Source organism: Bubalus kerabau, chromosome 13 (genome assembly GCF_029407905.1).
Source record: "Bubalus kerabau isolate K-KA32 ecotype Philippines breed swamp buffalo chromosome 13, PCC_UOA_SB_1v2, whole genome shotgun sequence".
NCBI lineage: Eukaryota > Metazoa > Chordata > Mammalia > Artiodactyla > Bovidae > Bubalus > Bubalus kerabau.
Genome location: NC_073636.1, coordinates 71,827,140 through 71,848,002, shown reverse-complemented (window position 1 = coordinate 71,848,002; position 20,863 = coordinate 71,827,140). Strand labels below are relative to the sequence as shown.

At 43.0% G+C, this 20,863-nt stretch overlaps 1 protein-coding gene and 1 long non-coding RNA gene across 3 annotated transcripts in view; both read left to right on the top strand.

Moving 5' to 3' along the window:
* Positions 1–20,863, top strand: part of PTPRT (protein tyrosine phosphatase receptor type T) — a 1,142,536-nt gene that overhangs the window by 544,874 nt on the left and 576,799 nt on the right. The gene's annotated exons all lie outside the window — the stretch shown is intronic.
* Positions 16,422–20,863, top strand: part of LOC129625959 (uncharacterized) — a 115,318-nt gene continuing 110,876 nt past the window's right edge. The window contains exon 1 of the long non-coding RNA XR_008701675.1: positions 16,422–17,398. This is a non-coding gene — a long non-coding RNA (uncharacterized LOC129625959). The remainder of the gene's footprint in view (positions 17,399–20,863) is intronic.

Below are 20,863 nucleotides of genomic sequence, written 5' to 3'. Positions count from 1 at the left end.
CTAGCTGGATTAAAGACATAGCCCCCAAATATATTAAAATTGGATGTCAGTCATTCCTGTATCTATGGAAATGTTGAAATACCAACACAAAGAAATGAGTGATTATAGTACTGAAAACAACAGCTACCCAGCTTGAGTATCTGCCATACTCGAGGCCTGTTATACTAAGCTTGTTATGAGTACTATTTTACTTGTAATTCTTGCAGCAACCTAGTGGGGTGTGTATAATTTCCTCCACTGACTGGAAGGTAAGTGACTCACCCAAGGCCGTATACCTGCCCAAGTGGCTCAGCTGGGAATTGAACTTTTAATTACATAGTTGCGAAGCTCCAGATCCTTCTCATATTACCCCTGAAACCCAGCGGCTAAATTATGAAAGCATAAGGCACCGTGACCAGAAATGCACTGATGAAAAAAGTTGAATATTAGAAAAACTATTGGTCTAATGCTTCGTATCAGTGGGTCAAAAGATGAAAACCATCAGATCTTCTCCAGAGAGACTGAAAAGTAATTTGAAAAAATTCAGCCTTCATTACTGATCAGAATTCTTAGTAAGCTAGGGATGGAAAGGCACTTTCTTATTTCTAGCAGAAAATGTTCTTATAGCCTCAAAGCCTAAGAGAATAAATGAAACAAACAAAAAAAAGCTATTAGAACTACTAAGAGATTTCAGTATTATGGTCAGACACAAAGCAAATAAACAAAAATCAATAGCTATATGCCAGTGATCACCATTATAAAAAAAAATAAAATGTATCCTATTCTCAAGTGCAATTAAAATATAAATACTTAGGAGTAAACCAAGAGATATTTAGAAACTATATGAAACCACACACAGTTACAAACTTTATAGAGGATGATAAAACAAGACCTGAATAAATGGAGAGAGATATATCATGTTGCTGGATTAGCAGATTTAATACTGTGAAAATATCAATGTTCCCCAAATTAATTTATGGGTTTAATACAATTACAATCAAAGTCCTAATGAGATTCTTTCTGGAACTTGACAAAGTGATTTCAAAATTGATCTGAAAGAAGATATAAGAAAAAGTACTGAAGAACGCTTTGAATAAGTGGAGGACTTCAGTGTGAAATATCTGTGTTTATTATAGCTATAATAATTAAAGCCCAGAAAATATTCTAGCATAGAGTGACACAGGCTTTCACAGTTTATATGAATGGAGAATTGCTTAACACATAGCATATTTGTAATTGGTTTATAATTTAGAATTGAAATAGAAGGCATTGCAAAGATATCATGATATGCTAAATAAATTCTGGATCGATTAAGAAGTTAAAAGCAGAAAAAGGCAAGAACCAGAAGGAACTAAAGACAATATAGTTCTGTGCGAGGAGGGACTTACAGTTCATTAAAAGGAAATGCGTACACTATTGAGTGATGGTTTGCAAATTTACTATGTAAAAAAGGAAGAAGAAGAAAGATCTTCATGCTATGCTAACAAAATTCAGAAAGCAAATAGGTGAACTGGATATGGAAAAATACGTGACAAAGCAGAGAAAATAGGGATATATTCTTACACATAAGAGCTCTAGCAAGTCAATAAAAATGTCATCATGCTGATTTTTTTAAAGGGCTAAAAGGTATAAATAGGTAATTGCCAGACAAAATATGAATGCTGAAAAACAAATTTAAAATGTCCAGTGTCACAGATGATCAAATAAATGCATTTTAAACTATAAGATTACCAAAATATATGTACTTTTGAGTGATACTAACCAGCAATGGCAGGAGGGTTGAAGCAGGAATTTCTGCCAATGGGTTAGGTAAGTGGCACAACATTATTTGAAGACAGTGTGCTAATTTTTTTCCTAATGAACTAATCAGAGCTGCTCAAAAAGAGTTGTATACATAGAGGTCATCACTGTATTGTTTATAAGGGCAAAAACTTGGAAATCACTTAACTGCCCCAATAGGAGCCTACATATTTAAGTAAATTTTTATGCAAGTGCACAGTGAAATTCTACACAGGTATTACAAACCATGGTTTCATAGAATATCTAATCACATGGGTCAGTGTTCATGCTATTAGTTAAAAAAATAATAGCTTATGAAACCACGTGTGTAATTACTGTCCCAAGTTTTTGAAACATAAATACACAGGCCATGTCTCGGCTGGTGCCAGTTTGTCAGAGCTATAAAGTACTGAGGAGAACCCCCCATTCGTGGTCCTGCACATGGTTTGATCCTGCCCCCAAGACACCTGGAGAATCCCAGGCCAGCACCTGTGGCCCCTGTTTCCACTGTCTGCCCTGAGTTCCAGAACATCACTCTGTTTCTTCTGGCTGTGAAACCGGCCCCTCTCTACCACTGTCCCAAAGCTGCATGAACACAAAGCTGTTTTCTGCAGCCGCAGCATCTCTCTTGATGCTTGGGGGTGGGGTGGGGGACACGGACAAGGGATGGCACTGCTGTGCTACCTAGCAAACAACTCAAAGTCCTTCTGCAGCCTCAAAAGTCCTTTCAGTTAGCAGGGATTTCCCCCTCTTTTCTTTTCGTCTCTCTCCTGCAGGTGTTGCAAAGTCGTCTTTTCATTCCCACAGCAATTTCCAACTTCAGGTCCAGTCCTTTCTTTGTACATCTTTTGAGTTGAAGTGAACATTAAAGGCGAGTGTAGGGAGACTGGCTAAGAGATCTTAACTGAGATCAAAACCTTTCTTTCAATGAAAACAACCCTCCCTTAAAAAGTCTATTGCCTAAGTGCACTCTTATGCACACACAGACAACACATACAATATATATGGTATATATTTTACATATATAGGAATATATGTGTCTGTGTGTGTATGAGATATTGTGGGTCACTGTAAATGTTTTCTTTGTTTTGCTTTGTTACATAAAATTAAACGGCCTAAAAGTAGGTTTCCCCCTTAAAGTCAAATTTGAATGTGAAAGATTGTTATACATTTTAAAGCACTCTTGTATAAATGTGAGAGGTTATTTTTATCATAGTTAGTAAATCATTGACATTCTTGGAAGGTGCAGAAACAGTTGTGCATTTGCTGAGCCCTGGGATGCAAACCAAGCTTTATGTTGGGCTCAGATGGAGACGGGGAAAGTCAGATGAGGGGGTCTGCCTACAGTTCCATCTGAGTTGGAATCCAGGTTCTGCACTTATAATGCTAGACAGCTTTGGGCAGTTTGCTTAACTTCTCTGAGCCAGTTTACCCATCTGTTAAATGGGGATGATACTGCTTATCTCATTGGATAGAAGTAAAGGTTATCAGTATTAATGATGGCTGTTATTGTGCTGAATCTGCTTGCAGCCCCACAAGGAAGGTACCTGTAACCATCAGCACCATCACTACCAAAGCTTAAGAGGCTAAGTGCTTTGTTCCAAGTCATGAAGCTTATTAGGAAGTGGCCAAGGTTAGAGTCTATCAAGTTTGACTCTCATCCTTGCTCTTAACCCACCTGGCTAAATAACTAAGTCCCTGGCACAATGCCTAGAACTTAGTAGGTGCTTAGTAAATTGGACCTTTGGGCAGTTTAAGAGATCCTAGAAGCTCTCTTTCTCTCTCTCTCTGCCCAGACCCTTCTCACCAATAAATCCCAAGATCTTCACTACAACGAGTCCAAGGGGCAAAGGGTAGACAGTTGCTGCATTCCAGGAGGGATCTGGGAGGGCTGACAATTTCAAGAGCTTGTGCACCCTCAGCCAAAATTATATCAGAGCCAGAGGACTCCCAGGGTGTCTTGCCCATCACTGGCATTCTGGAATGTAGAAGTCTCACTGCACTAAGAATGGGAGAGTGTGCATCAGTGAGCAGAAACTTGTCTTGATGCAGAGGAGCTGGCTGTACTTGCCGGAAAGGAGGTATCAATCAGTGGTGGTTTCTAAGTCACCCCCACCACTGGCTTGACCCTCAGTCATTCTGAGCTTCTTAAAGGGAGCCGTGGCAGGAGCTGAGAGAGGGGTGTTGGAAGGTCTATGGGGACCTACCAAACAGTAGATGTCCATCCACCATTGCCATATAGATTTCTCTAGCAGGGGATGTCTGAAATCATTAGAAGCAGGTAACTCTTCCAGCGAATCCTTTTCCAGTTGGACCCAGGGCTAAAAGAGGTGCAGTTGCGGCCACTGCTATGATATGGAGAAAAGGAAAGTCAGATGAGGGCTCTGCCTACTGCTCCATCTGAGTTGGAATCTAGCACTTAGGATGCTAGACAGCTTTGGGTAGTTTGCCATTCTTACTTCTTTGTCTTCTTTATCTTCACACTTGAAAAAAAATTAAGCAGCATCAACAGCAAAGCAAATTTTTGAAAACAGAGAATATATCTCCTACATGAATTAATTTTTTTTGCTAGTATATATTCCCCTTCAATCACTGACCCATTCTTATATAATTAAGCTCCAGGTCCTGTTTATAGTCTCCACCTGTCACTCAACACCATGATGTCAATATTTTATACATTCTTAAGGAATTTTCAACACTGTTTTAATGGCTCCATAATGTCCCATAGAGTCTAACTGCCAAAATTTGCTTAATAGTTCCTGTATTGCTGGATATTTGGGTGTTTCCAAAATGTCACCAACTCTCTGCTTTGTAATGTTCTGTTTAAATGATCCTCTAGGCTGAATTTCAAGGAGGGAGGTATTAAAAAGGTAGAGACATCCTTATGGCTTTTGCTACATTTCACAGATTGCTTTCAATGAAATAATTATGCTATTTTTTAATGATATGAGCACTTTTAATGTAACCTTGACAAAATTATATACTATCGTTTTTTAAAAATTTGCCAATTTCATAAGCATAAAGTGATATTTTAAGTCTGCTTTAATTCATGTCTATCTACAACCTCACTCTGTATTCCCTCTGCCTTGCTCGCATGTGCCAGCTGCCATGCCAGTCTTTTTTATATTCCTCAAGTCTTTTTTTCCCTTCAGAAACATCACAGCCGCCCTCTTTCCTGCCTCGGGGCCTTTGCCCAAGCTGTTCGCTCTTCCTGGAACTCTCCCCCATCTCACATTCTTCATCCTCCTCCTTTACATGTCCCTTTAAAGGTCACTTCACAGAGAGACCTTGCTTGACACCCCTAAACTAGTCTCCTTCCCACTCCCCTTTCGAACCATGTATGACACTGTTCACAGAACTTAACCTGGTTTGCGATGATCTGATCATGTGTTTGCTGCATGCTCGTCTGTTAGACCATGTGCTCCCCCAGGACACTGCCTTCGTCAGTTCACTGGTCACGAGTGCCTGCAACCGTGCCTGTCACATAGTAGGCACTCAGGAAGTCAGTGTCAAATGCGTGGATGTTTTGGTGATGTACCTGCTGCCCAGCAGAAAATTTAGAAAATCAGAAAAATACATGAACAGCAGTTTACATGACCCAACAAGGCATTGATTAATGATTAAAAACTATTACCAAGTTGGTATTTCTAACAGTTTCATGGTTTACATTGACCTCATTAATTAATATGGGCTTTGTGTCGCTCTTTGGGATACAGTTAGGTTTGAAATTGCTTGAGGATTTCCAATTTCAAGAATCTGCCTGCCATGTAGGAGAAATGGGTTCAGTCCCTGGGTCCGGAAGATCCTCTGGAGGAGGGCATGGCAACACACTCCATTATTCTTGCTGGGAAAATCCCATGCACAGAGGAGCCTGACGGGCTGTAGACCATGGAGTCGCAAAAAAGTCAGACATGACTGAGCAGCAGCAAGCCATGAGGACTGGGGAGGGGAGGACGGAATTATTTATCGAGATGGGAAGGAAGCTGGGAGCCTGACCCAAAGAAAGTGTGTCAAAGAAACCCTTTCAGAGGAAGGAGGGCCCTAATTGTGAATCTCTTGACTTAGCATGATGGCAGGGCAGACATCCAGACCCCAATTCAGGAAACTCAATTTGGGAGGAAAACACAAGTCCTGTGCAGGTGACCAGTACCACCTGTGTTTGTAAATCCTTTATGATGCTATCTTCTGAGAGCCTTTTATAAACATTATCTCTGTTGATCCTCCCTGTGACTCTGAGACTAACCTGGATAATCACCACCATTTTACTCTGGGGGACACAGAAACTCTCAGGAGTTATAAGACCTTCCGTATATCTCAGATCTTGGGATGAGTGTGACATAACATCCTCTGACCCCAGACTTATGAGTCCTGCCCTCTGGCCACTGTTGAAGGTTTCAGTGTGCTGTAAATCTTGGATTTACCGAAAGGTGGAGGGGTAATGGGAGGAGGCAGGAGTTCTGACTAATTGATTCTTTTTTTTAATTTGAAGGTTAAGCAGAAAGTCCATTGAAAGTTAACCCAGACTATTTATACTTAGGATGGTATATGAACTAAACACAATGAAATTGAGCCCAGAGGAATATCCCTAAGAAGAAAGAAGTCAGTAATGTGACCCATAATTGCCTTTTATGATTGGTAGTGTATGTGCCTGGATCTCTGCACCCACCCCAATGCATTTAATAAAAGCCATTGGCAGCTTAGGCAGCTAACGGCCTCTAGAAGGCAGTTAAGAGCCATCCCACTGTTTTGAGCTGTCTTAGACTCTGAACTCCCTGAGGACAGAGTCTTTAGCATTTCACGTCAGTGTCTGGCTGGTACACCCAGAAGTTTGAAGCAGGGGTGAGCATGCATCCTTGTGTGTGGCTAAGAATGTATCCTGATGTGGCTAAGAATGTAATGATATTCTATGTTATGGGAATTTTACTGTGATCGCACCATCTCATTGTGGCTTCTCCTTTGTCTTTGGATGTGGGGTATCTTTATTTGGTGGGTTCCAGCATCCACCTGTCGATGGTTGTTCAGATGCTAGTTGCAGTTTTTGTTGGAGGAAAAGATGAGTGCACGTCCTTCTACTCCGCTGTCTTGGAAGTCACGGGGAATTTAGGATTCAGAATGACTGGGCAGTGGGATACCGTATAATATGACAAGAGCATTAAACTTAATTCTGGCCACATATTTTCAAAGATACCAGATGAAAGATATTACCTAGGAGAGTGCTGGCCTCTGGGGATAAGCCATGAACCTTGTCATATGAATGGGATGCTGACCAAGATGTTTGCTTGCAAGTTAGAGAGACTCTCGTCCCTGAGATTGTTCAGACACTTCTGTACATGGTGGGAAATTAGGGCGGCTCTTCACATTTTCATGGCATTTTGTAGTAATGATAAAAGAAATGTGTTTCATTATTTTTATTTTGGGAGATACCTAAAAACACTGAAATAATGTACAAATCACCCATAACCCCACCACTTGGAGATAACTACTCTAAATTTTGGTGTAACTCTTCCAGTGGCTTGTTTTTGTTTTCTAATGCAGATATACACATCTCTTTGCATAAAATTAAGCCAACATGTACGTGTTCTCTAACTGATTTCTTTATTTAGCCATGTATAATGAACATTCCTTTGGGCTCCAAAATCACTGCAGATGGTGATTGCAGCCATGAAATTAAAAGACGCTTACTCCTTGGAAGGACAGTTGTGACCAACCTAGACAGCATATTAAAAAGCAGAGACATTATTTTGCCAACAAAGGTCTGTCTAGTCAAGGCTATGGTTTTTCCAGTGGTCATGTATGGATGTGAGAATTGGACTGTGAAGAAAGCTGAGCGCCAAAGAATTGATGCTTTTGAACTGTGGTGTTGGAGAAGACTCTTGAGAGTCCTTTGGACTACAAGGAGATCCAACCAGTCCATTCTAAAGGAGATCAGTCCTGGGTGTTCATTGGAAGGACTTATGCTAAAGCTGAAACTCCAGTACTTTGGCCACCTCATGCCAAGAGTTGACTCATTGGAAAAGACCCTGATGCTGGGAGGGATTGGGGGCAGGAGGAGAAGGGGATGACAGAGGATGAGATGGCTGGATGCCATCACTGACTCGATGGACATGAGTTTGAGTGAACTCCGGGAGTTGGTGATGGACAGGGAGGCCTGGTGTGCTGTGATTCATGGGGTTGCAAAGAGTCGGATACGACTGAGTGATTGAACTGGACTGAACTGAGTGAACATTCTCTTGTGCACTTACTATTTTTTACTTCAATAAAAGCAAATAGGTATTAAGTAGGTTACATGATGAATAAAATAGACATACTCTTGGTTTTTATGGATCCTGAAACTAAGGGAAGGTGTGTAGTACATGTAGATGGCAAACATAAAGTCTGTCAATATTTGCAGACTCTATGATGGCAAATTCATCTCCTTGCTAAAATGTAATTGTAACACCGAAATCAATACTCATGGTGTTTTCACGGTCAACCACAGACATGCACAGAGAGGTGAGAAATTCAAGTTGCCAAATGCACACATTACCAGGTTAAACAAAGAGATGCTCTGCCTTCTTGTCTCAGCCCTCTTCCTGTAAACAATATCCTCTTCACGGTCTATTTAGTGCCATGTTTTCCCCATTTTTGTGCTTTTTGTTGCTGATTTTTCTGTTTAAAATGACCCCCAAGCAGAGTGCCAATGTGCTGTCCCTGTGTACAAGAAGGCTGTGACGTGCCTTATAGAAAAGATGCATGTTAGGTAGGCTATGCTCAAGCGTGAGTTATAGCTATCAGCTGTGAGTTCAACGTTAATGAATTAACAACATACATTAAACAAGGTATCTTTAAACAAAAGCACATGTAAAACAAGGTTATGTATTGATCATTTGTCAAAAATGTTGTATCCAGGCTCTCAGGAGCCTAGGAGCAATGGCTCAGTGTTCGCTAATTCAGAGCCACTTTATAGAACATAACTATTGCAAACAGAGAGAACCAACTCTGTGTGTGTACAAATCAGTGAGGTGGAGGGTGGTCAGGAAGATATAATTTGGGTTCTTTGGCTCTTTGTTGCTGTATAGCTCTTAAACCTACTGAAAAATAATTTTCCAGAAAATGTAAAATCATGACTCTTTCCAGAAGTAAAGATCAACATGATTTTATTTAATTCATTTATGAGGAAACCAGTGAAGTGTCATAGCCAGTATAGAGGAAAATAAAAAAGTCAGACACATTTATAGATGAGAAATAGTGAGGGGAATATGCGAATAGAGGCAAAACTGGCTTTCTTTTTCTCTTTGGAAAGGGAGGAGAGTGTTCCTTCTTGGGACAGAACCATTTCCATGTCTGTAGACAAAAATTATTCTGTGTTGCTGTCTGTTATGTAAAACTTGCAGGGCTGTAAAGTAGCTCTCAGAATCAGAATCAGAATCAGATAACAGGACAACTTGTGCCCTAGACAATGCATAAGTGGAAGTGAAAGTCGCTCAGTCATGTCCGACCCTTTGCGACCCCATGGACTATCCAGTCCATGGAATTCTCCAGGCCAGAATACTGGAGAGGGTAGCCTTTCCCTTCTCCAGGGGATCTTCCCAACCCAGGGATCGAACCCAGGTCTCTCGAATTGCAGGCGGATTCTTTACCAGCTGAGCCACAAGGGAAGCCCAAGAGTACTGGAGTGGGTAGCCTATCCCTTCTCCAGCGGATCCTCCCGACCCAGGAATTGAACCAGGGAATTGAACCTACAATTGCACTGCAGGTGGATTCTTTACCAACTGAGCTATGAGGGAAGCTCATAGTTGTCCAAGGAGCTCACTCCCCTCCCCCAGAGCCAGGGCGGTAAATGTGATCTGTCTAGATGAGGTGTGGCGATAAAGAAGGGAACCCTGAACAATGTACCACCACCACCATTGTGAGGTTGGGTTGCAAATTCAGAGCCAGCAAAGCAGACCGTGAAGAAACAGCTAGAGAGGCAAGGGGAAAACGTGGAAGCTTTGGGGCAACAGCAAGATTGAGGATGGAGACAGTGGTCAACTGCCTGAAGGTCGAGTAAGATGCACTCTTAAAGGCTTGGCACCTTGGTGGCCACCAGTGAGTTAATATGAGTAACTCTTATGGGGTACAAACAGGCAGAAGCCAGAGTGGCCTAGAACAGGTGAACCAGGGGTGGAAAGTGGAAATTTTGCTTTAAGTCTTTGTTTTGAGTCATGTCTTGATATGCTTTTAATATGGATGTACCATTGATTTTATCCTAACTTCTATTTCTGGACATTTAAGTCTTTTCTAATTTTTAAGAAATTGCTATTAAAGTGGTCAACTGCCTGAAGGTCGAGTAAGATGTTCTCTAAAAGGCTTGGCACCTTGGTGGCCACTGGTGAGTTAATATGAGTAACTATTATGGGGTACAAACAGGCAGAAGCCAGAGTGGCCTAGAACAGGTGAACCAGGGGTGGAAAGTGGAAATTTTGCTTTAAGTCTTTGTTTTGAGTCATGTCTTGATATGCTTTTAATATGGATGTACCATTGATTTTATCCTAACTTCTATTTATGGACATTTAAGTCTTTTCTAATTTTTAAGAAATTGCTATTAATATCTTTTAGATACAAATATGTATGCCCATATTTAGTATCTTTCCTAGAATAAATTCCTAGAAGTGTCCTGTTGCCAGGTTAGTGAGAATCTCTGAGACTTTGAGACAGTCTGTCCACAATTCGGTCAATTTACACCTTGTCCTCAACAGCGGATGAGCTACTTTGTTTCTTTGGACATCTCATCTATAACTATTATAAGTCTACATCCTCTCTTTGTTCTTCTCCATTTCCCTGAGACAATAACTCTGCAAATAAGTGGTTTGGTGTTTGTAGCTGATAATCAATGACTTTTATTTCTTATCATCACTTACAAGTCAGGGCCCCCTATTTGGAGCAGAATCAATTCTTTCCCTTGTTGGCATTAACACATGTCAAATATTTGCAGGTTCTTATCTTTCTTTAGGCTTGGCTTAGCAGGCTCTGAATTTTTAGCACCTGACATTTTCCCTCCCAGATTCATTCCTCTATTTTCCTTAGGGGATTGCTGTCTTCCTCAGCTTTTCATCCATTTAAGCACGACCATGCCTCCATATCCTAGAAAAATTCCATGTTACCGGGGTCAATGGGGGGATTTCCACCCTGACCTCCCTGAGGGCTGCACTGTCAGCTGGTTTCCAAATGAAAACTCTTTCTAGCTTCTTGAATCATATACCCTCTGTCTCTCATCTCTGATTTCTGTATTTGGTGTTTCTTTTTTAAAAAGTTAATTTTTCGTGGAGTATAGTTGCTTTACAATGTTGTGTTAATTTTTGCTGTACATCAAAGTGAATCAGTTACATGGTTACACATATCCCCTCTTTTTTGGATTTCTTTCCAATGTAGGTCACCACAGAGCACTGAGTAGAGTTCCCTGAGCTATACAGTAGGTTCTCATTAGTTACCTATTTTATGTTATTGTTGTTCTTTAGTCACTAAGTCATGTCCAACTCCTTTGCGACCCCATGGACTGTAGCCCACCAGGCTCCTCTGACCATGGAATTTTTCCAGGCAAGAATACTGGAGTGGGTTGTCATTTCATTCTCCAGGGGATCTTCCCAACCCAGAGATCAAACCTGTGTCTCCTGCATTGGCAGGCGGATTCTTTACCACTGAGCTACCAGGGAAGTGCTATCTGTTTTATGCATAGTATCAGTGGTGTATGCATGTCAACCTGAATCTCCCAATTCATCCCACCACTCGCTTCCCTCCTTGGTGTCCATGTTTGTTTTTTATATCTGTATGCCTATTTCTGTTCTGCAAATAAGATCATCTATACCATTTTTTCTAAAATCTACATATATATATATATTAACATGTGATATTTGTTTTTCTCTGACTTAATTCATTCCATGTGACAGTCTCCAGGTCCATCTTAGGACTGTGTCCTCTTGCCCATTTCTCTCTTCATTACATATTATGCTCTCTGGGTTTGTCTTACCTGTTCCCATTGCTTCAACAAGAGATGGACACGTTACCACCTCTCTTCTGAGCTCCAGGTCTATACACTTAACTGCTTTCTCTACCTGCCTTGTATCCATCTCACCACTAAGGTTGAGTACCAAAAATGGCCTGCCTCTGTTTGATAAACAGCAGCCTGCCTACTGCAAGTTCAGGAAGTCATCTGAGATCCTTCCCTCTCTCTCTCCCTCCTCTCACACCAGATCAGCCATCCTGTTTGCAGGGCAGCAAAGGAGATGCGGACATAAAGAACAGACTTTTGGATACGCGAGGAAAGGAGAGAGTGGGATGATTTGAGAGAGTAGTGTTGAAAAGTGTACATTACCATATGTAAAACAGAGGCCAGTGGGAATTTGCTGTATGACGCAGGGAGCCCGAAGCCGCTGCTCTGTGACAGCCAAGACCGGTGGGAAGGGGTGGGAGGTGGGAAGGAGGTTCAGTGGGAGGGGACACGTGTGTACCTATGGCTGATTGATGTTGATGTAAGCAGGACTCAACACAATATTGTAAAGTAATCATCCTCCAATTAAAAATGAAACGAAATTTTTTAAAAATGCCTAGGAAAAACAAAAACTGTCCATTTCCCTGCTTCTGCCCCCTCTTTCCCAATTTTACTCTCCTGTCCACCTACGTCACTGGAGTATTCTTTGCCATCAGAATTCGTTGAAATCTCACACTGGCTTTTACACCTATTTCCAATCTTGTCTTACCAGTCTTATGAGACCTGTTAAGTTTCTAAGGTGGATTATTATTTTCATTTCTTTTCCAATAGGTAATGTTGTATTTTTTAAATGCAATTTCATTTTGCTACATCTGTATCTTTTCTTTTTTGATCCATTTCAATGAGCCCTTGCAGGATGGGAGGGGCATCTGCAGACCCTGTTGCCATGAGGGCCAAACGGAAGTGACACAGAAATGGCATTATTGGATCCATTGGCTTGTGATGCTGAGACAACAGGCTCGTGGTGACTAAATGAGTAAAAGAATTTAAATGCATAGGACATTAGTACAATAAGATGTTGTCTGTACATCTTTCTTCAATGCCAGTAATACTTATATTCTTGCCCTGGTATTAGTGGGCTTTGGAAGCAACAAGGTATTGTGGGAAGAGTGTGATTTTCCAGATTCAAATTATCATCTCACCCTAGCGGTGGTGTGACCCTGGGCAAGTTATTGAACTTCTCTGGACCTTCATTTCCTCTTCTGTAAATTCAGAATAACAGTATCCATCTCCTTGGGCTGTCATGAGGCTTGAACGAACACATAAGTATAAAGAGGGAAAGGTTGTGATTGGAGGGTTGAGGGGCTGATGTTGGCTGGGTGTGTTGGATGGGAATGCAGTGAAGATTTACTTTTTTGTTTCCCATCTCCGTCTCCATGGAAACCCTATGGCCTGAAGAACTTCATGCCCTCAGTGAGCATATCCCGAGGGGGAGAGCAGCCCCGGGTGTTTGGCGTGCTGTGTTCTCACTGTACCTCTTCCCTGTTCCACTGGAGCTTTCAGAGATTCTCTCCCTAAGTCCCCTCCCTGCCTGCCTGTCTGGATGATTTGTCTTCTCCATCCTTACACTCACCGTGCTGGAGGGGCCTCCTCTTCTCTCCTTCGGATCTGCCCTCTAGCCTCTCCTTCCTGTTCCCACTCACAGCCCGGCCTCTCCCCGCTGTGCATCCTCGCCACCATCCAGCCTCCATGGGACAACAATGGTGATGCTCCAACACAGACCTGGCCTTATTTCTTCCCTTGTTTACATCATCCCCACGTCCCCCCACAGCCCTCAGAGTGACCTCCATACCCTGCCTGCCACTCAGGGCCCTTCACAAGCTCTCCCAACCTTCCCTGTCCTGTCTACCTGCCTTTCCAAGCTCCTTTTCATCCTTTGACACTGTGGCCAGGAGATTTCAGGAATGTCTGAAGACTGGAAAAGCAATTTAATGGCTCAAAAATGTGTAGGAAACCTGTATTGAAGCTAATCAGCCTTTAATTCTGTATCGATGAAATATATCTGCATGCCTATGTTTTACACACACACACACACACACATATATCTTCCCTGGTGGCTCAGATGATAAAGCATCTGCCTGCAATGCAGAAGACCTGGGTTTGATCCTTGGGTCGGGAAGATCCCCTGGAGAAAGGAATGGCTACCCACTCCAGTATCCTTGCCTAGAGAATTCCATGGACAGAGGATCCTGGGAGGCTAAAGTCCATGGGATTGCAAACGATCGGACATGACTGAGCAACTAAGCATGCATACATACATACACGTGTGTGTGTGTGTGTGTGTGTGTGTGTGTGTGTGTGTGTGTAGTCAATTCACTGTTCAGAAATTTTATTACATTTAGCAATAAACTATAGGCTAGCTTTTCTCAAAGACTGAGAATTCCCCAAGGAACAAAATGGTTGGAGAAAGCATAGGTGATAAGTTACTGTTATTGGGAGTCAAATAATATTGAGCCAATAAGAATAATAATTGGGAGCCACATTGGGGCAAAATTATTTTTTAAATATTTCAAAATAATTTTATGACAAAAAATTATACTTCATGTTGGAGGTGGAATGGAGGTGCATCTTAATGTGATATGAAGGAGGGCTCTAAAACTAGACTGGCCCATGAAGATGACAGACAACCTTGCGTTTTCTGTTGACCTTGACCTGCAGCCCCTTACTCCCTAGCTGCCTATTGCAACGTGTTTTCACCTTCTGATTATAAGACCACCTACCTTTATTGTTTTCCTCTGAACACTCAGTCCTGTGATGTTTGATGCTGTAAACTCCTCAGGGCTAAGAAGGCGTTAGCCTTGCTTCCTGCTGATCCCTGACACAAAGTACAGAACTTTGCACCAAGTATAGGCTGTCCATGTTGTTAGTTGGAAGAGCATTGCTGGGTGGTCCTGGGGGGAGTCATTATGGAGAAGGGCAGTGTGGAGGAGTTTGCCTTTTTTGGGGTGCTCAGGGCTTGGCATGACTATTCCCAGACCCATTTAGATCATTCCATCTCGCACACCCCATGTGAACTGAAGGGCAGGCTGCTCAGAAACTCTGCACTAAGCAATATGACACAAAGGTGGAAAAGGTGACACAAAGGTGAGCGATCTTGGTTAAGAGCCAAGGGGTTTGGTGAGGTGAGGGGCTTGGTTAAGAGATCAGGCCCTTGATTTTGCCTGACCTCAGAGGCTCCTTGGGCATCAAAGTCTTTCATGGCAGAAAAGAAAGGCATGGGGGCGGGGTGGGTGCTGAGAGCACTGAATGTAGTCTCCCAGAGGCCCTGGGGATCACGTGTCGAGGATGAGGTTGCTGTTCCAAGTGGGAAGCAGGACACTGATCTGGGCGGCAGGTGGGGACAAGAGCCATCCCGTGAGTCACAGTGGCCTTCACCGGACACAGGCTGGCAATCAGTGACCACAGAGACTCTGTGCACTGCCCCTCAGCAGATTCCTCAAGGGCAGGGACCTCGTGTCTTTGAAGCTCTGGTCTCCTAGTGCCCAGCACAGCCTGACAATGAGCGAGTATTTGGAGAGGATTTGCTGGACTAATGAGCGGTCCCATCACGCAAACGGCAGTACAGTTCAGAGCATACGGTTCCCCCAAAGGAGTCTCTCCAAGTGTTCTGATTTCATAATGAATGTTTCCTGGGCCATTTTTGTCATTAGAATAGAATAGAAATATAATATATGGCAGGCATTTTTCCTCATTCTCTAATTAAACATTAATAGCACTTGGAGAGGTATTATCATGCCATTTTTAAAAATGAGGAAGAAACTCAGAGAAGGAAGTCACTTGTCTACTAATAAGCTAGTGAGGGCAGACCCAAGCTCTGAACACTGGATGAAGCCTCTGGTCTGTCCCGGCTCTACAGTATCACCTAACTTGAATATCGTCAGTAACCTTCTAGAAAGGAGGCTGCTGTCCAACGCAGAGAATCCTCACTGGATTTGCAGTCACGAGTGGGTTTCAGACCTGCCCTTGCCTCTGTCCCTTAATAAGTGTTGCTAATCTCTTTGAGCTTCTGCTTTCTCATCTGTAAAATGGGAATAAAGTGTGACTGCCTTATAGACTTGGAACAAGGACTAACTGGACACCATTTATGAACATACCTGGCACAGTTGTTGGCACAGAGAAGGTAAATGACTGCTAATTGGTTCTGATGTTAGAAATCAATTCTATAGCATGCCTATGTTTTCTTGTATGTGGCTTTGGTGAGCAGTGAGGTTTGAACGTGTTCATTCATTCCTGTACGATCCAGTTTAATATTTTTCTCTTGTCTCATGCAGTGTCATCCCTGTTGGACTTTGTCTCTTTAAAGGCATTTATTCTAGTCTTTCACAATGATATATGTAAAACCGACTTTCCTTATGAAGTGTTTATTTTTTGCATATAGAATCCTTTATAATCTAACACCATCCAGATATAAGAGCCATTTAGTTGCATATGTAAAAGGACCTATTTGAAAAGTAAAGGAATAAAGTGGCCTTTATGTGCTTGGGGGCCTTTCTGGGGAGGTTCACCAGAGAAATGGAAGTACACACACTTCCTCAAGAAATTCAATGTCACTGGGGTCTCTAAATCGTGTTATTTTCTCACTGTACATGAGGCCTCATTGCATTTGCTTTATATCCTAGTCATTCTTTGTCACAGTGGCAGAGATGAATATTTTCTTCACTGTAGTTGTTTTCCTAAGAAGCTAAAAATATTGGAAGGAAATTGGTTTTTTCTCTTCTGCCTTATCTTTGCATAACTATTCTCGGGGATCTCAGAGCAGCGTAGGAGATGACCTCTTTTTTTCTTGTCGCTGTAGCGCCAAGACAGAAACACAAGCAGCAGGCAATAAAAGCAACCCCGGCCTCTGCGAGTGTCTCTGGAACTGTCACGATGGTGGTTGGACTGAATCCACTGGTCAATTCCAATTTAGTCCAATCCCTGATTTGACATGGCCTCCACCCCTGCAGGCCAGTGACCGATTGCTTTTCATGATTGATGGAGGTGACAGATTTATTTTAAAACTGAGACTGATTTTTCAGGACCCCAATGAGCCTGGGGAGATGGACCGGGGGGGGGGGGGTGTATAGGAGGGAGCAAGAATACTCCTTTGTTAATGGTCTCTGTCAGTGACTTCTGTGAAAGCCTCAACAGCTCAGGAAGCCCTCTGTTAGGAAAGCAATCGGCAGGGAATAGGATATTTGGTAGGAAAACCTGGATTTCAAGTCCTGGTTCTTCTGTTTCCTTGGGCAAGTTTCTTAATTCCTCTGCAATTTTGATCACCAATTAAAAAAAAAAAAAGAAATTAACCAGGTAGAAGAGACTGCTAGTTCCCTACCTAATGTTTGTTCTCACCTTCTTCCTTACTGAGATCAGAACCGATTCTGGCTGTATTTCCCAGCACCGCTTGCGGCTGTGTGTGGCCACATGACCAAGTTCTGACCAATGAGATGTAAGCAGAGTGGTGGGTGGGACTTCTGGGAGAACTCTGCAGTCAAGGAGAAAAATACTTATTGTAGCAAATGAAACTTAAACCTATGGGCTCTTCAGTTGCTTTCACATATAACCATAGTACTAAAACGTTTCCTTAGCCAGTGACTGTACCTTTTTGACTCCAAAGAACCTGCAGCTACTTCTGTGGCGTTGGGCTTCAACTAGGTAAGAATGTACGTCAATGACCTCCCTTTAGTGTTGCTGTGGTTTGAATGTTTCTCCTCACCTGAGTGCCGTCTTCCTACCGCCGTTGTAAACATTAACAAGTGCTTTACTATGAGACAGAAGGTTGCTGAGGCTGACTAGTTCTGTGAGGGCTTCTCTTTCTGCCAGGCCTCATCTTCTGGGAGGACAAAAGGAGTCTTGGAGAGCTGGAAGGGTGGTGCAGGAGCAGGGAAGACCCCAACACCTCTTTTTTTCTTAATGAAGTACATTTATGAAGGACCCCCAACAGGAGCGGCAGGGGTATCAGCTCTTACTGGGCCATTTTGTCCCGCAATTGCTCTGCTTTCAGTACGGCTGCCGACAACCCAGCCAGTTAAAACTACAGGCCCCCGACGTGTGGGGGCTGTGGAAGAGTGTCATATACATCCCACACAACTTTGGGGTCAGCGTCTTCCCCACAGCATCAGAGGAGTGTGTTCTCAGCTGGACTCTGAGGGAAGCCCGGCTGAGCCGCTGCTCCCAGGTGTTGTAGATACCATAATGAGGGGCCAGAAGTTTCTTGGGATGCTTAACTCGGAGGAGAAAATCCTCCTTTTGATATTACTTACTGATTTGTTTTTCCTCTGACCACCTCAGATATGATATGCAAAATCTTGTCATAAAAGCAGAAATCAAAATTTCCTGATCCTGAAATCTGAGAGAACTGGCCACAAGAGCCTTGGCTTAATGAGCATCGGCTGGTGTCACAGATGCTGTCCTTGTTAGTGGGTTTAAGAAGGTGCGGACACAGACACAGCCTCCCTTATCTTGTTTCCTGCCTCTCAGAGGCACCGAGGGTGGAATGTCTGCATTGGTGAGGTCAAGGGGCTGAGGACTAAGATCTAGGTGTGAAGCATCCTAAGGATCTGGCCTCTTGGCTGTCCTAAGAATCTGGTCAGCCAAGATTCAGGAAGAGTTGCAAATTGAAAGGTTTCGTTTATTAGCTGTCACAGCCGGACTTCTGGACAACGCTAAATGGCTGAGAAATTTAGCTTGAATCTGCTGTAGGAGCAGGTCAAGAGGAGCTCTGGGCTGTTGGCTGGGCACCAGGAGTACAGCATGTGAAGGGGCCATTTATTTACCTGATTTATTCGTTCTGTACTTGTTAAATGACTGCTGTGTGCTGGGGGCTAGAGATTTAGGGGGGATGCTGACGTTCTCCCCTGTGACTTAGTAGCTCACAGCCTCTGTCACAGGAGAGGGAAAGAAACGGATCTGTGGATGCAATACAAGGATATCAATGTCTTGGGTCAGGCTCCCTGGAAGCTGAGTTTGAAGTATGGTTGCAGATACTTCTGATTTATTGAAGGAGGTACCTGTAAGGGAAGGAGGGAAGAGGACATGGAAGGAGAAGGGGAGGGTAAGAATGTGATCAGGGAACATCTAGCCTTCACCTGATCTGCGAACTAAAGGCAGCCCTGTCAACTTCCTGTGATATTGAGAATGCTCTTTGTGCTGTCCAGTAGCAGAGCCACATGTGAAAACTGAGCATTTGAAATGTGATCAGTGTGGCTGAGGAACTGAAATATTAATTGTATTTAATTTTAAATAATTTCAATTTAAATACTTACAAATAGCGAATGGCTGCTGTATCGGATACTACAACACTAGAGCAGATGTGGGCAAACTTCTGTAAAGAGCCAGTAAGTGAATACCCTACATTTTGTGGACCAGACAGCCTGAGCTGCAATTCCTTAACTGCTGTTGTAGCAGATCAGCCACAGACAACACCTGACGGAATGGGTGGCTGTGTTTTACAAGTGCCAACACTTGTAAAAACAAGTGGCAAACTGGATTTGGCTTCAGTTCAGTTCAGTCGCTCAGTCATGTCTGACTCTTTGCGACCCCATGAATCGCAGCACGCCAGGCCTCCCTGTCCATCACCAACTCCCGGCGTTCACTCAGACCCACGTCCATCCAGTCAGTGATGCCATCCAGCCATCTCATCCTCTGTCGTCCCCTTCTCCTCCTGCCCCCAATCCCTCCCAGCATCAGAGTCTTTTCCAGTGAGTCAACTCTTTGCATGAAGTGGCCAAAGTACTGGAGTTTCAGCTTTAGCATCATTCCTTCCAAAGAAGTCCCAGGGCTGATCTCCTTCAGAATGGACTGGTTGGATCTCCTTGCAGTCCAAGGGACTCTCCAGAGTCTTCTCCAACACCACAGTTCAAAAGTATCAATTCTTCGGCACTCAGCCTTCTTCACAGTCCAACTCTCACATCCATACATGACCACAGGAAAAACCATAGCCTTGACTAGACAGACCTTTGTTGGCAAAGTAATGTCTCTGATTTTGAATATGTTATCTAGGTTGGTCATAACTTTCCTTCTAAGGAGTAAGCGTCTTTTAATTTCATGGCTCCAGTCACCATCTGAAGTGATTTTGGAGCCCCCAAAAATAAAGTCTGACACTGTTTCCACTGTTTCGCCATCTATTTCCCATGAGGTGATGGGACCAGATGCTATGATCTTTGTTTTCTGAATGTTGAGCTTTAAGCCAATTTTTTCACTCTCCATTTTCACTTTCATCAAGAGGCTTTTTAGTTCCTCTTCACTTTCTGCCATAAGGGTGGTGTCATCTGCATATCTGAGGTTATTGATATTTCTCCTGGCAATCTTGATTCCAGCTTGTGTTTCTTCCAGTCCAGCGTTTCTCATGATGTACTCTGCATATAAGTTAAATAAGCAGAGTGACAATATACAGCCTTGACGTACTCCTTTTCCTATTTGGAAGCAGTCTGTTGTTCCATGTCCAGTTCTAACTTGCTTCCTGACCTGCATACAGATGTCTCAAGAGGCAGGTCAGGTGGTCTGGTATTCCCATCTGTTTCAGAATTTTCCACAGTTTCTTGTGATCCACACAGTCAAAGGCTTTGGCATAGTCAATAAAGCAGAAATAGATGTTTTTCTGGAACTCTCTTGCTTTTTCCATGATCCAGCGGATGTTGGCAATTTGATCTCTGGTTCCTCTGCCTTTTCTAAAACCAGCTTGAACATCAGGAAGTTCACGGTTCACGTATTGCTGAAGCCTGGCTTGGAGAATTTTGAGCATTACTTTACTAGCGTGTGAGATGGGTGCAATTGTGCGGTAGTTTGAGCATTCTTTGGCATTGCCTTTCTTTGGGATTGGGATGAAAACTGATGAAACATAAAGCACACTGCAGAGTTTCCCCTTCACCACACCCAGCAAGGGGTCAGCTTTGCATAACCTGTATTGGTCTGATGTTGGTGTAGGTCACCTGGAAACGGGATGGTACTTCCTGGGCGAGGCAAGTCTGTCACCTGAAGTCATTTCCCAGAGTGGAGTAAGTGTGGTGTGGGGAGCTATGATCTCTTAGGCACATGGCATCATGGCCAGTAGGAGTTGTGCAGTGGCCGCGTAAGGAGAACCTCGGGGAACACTACAGTGCCTACTATAGTTATGCATAA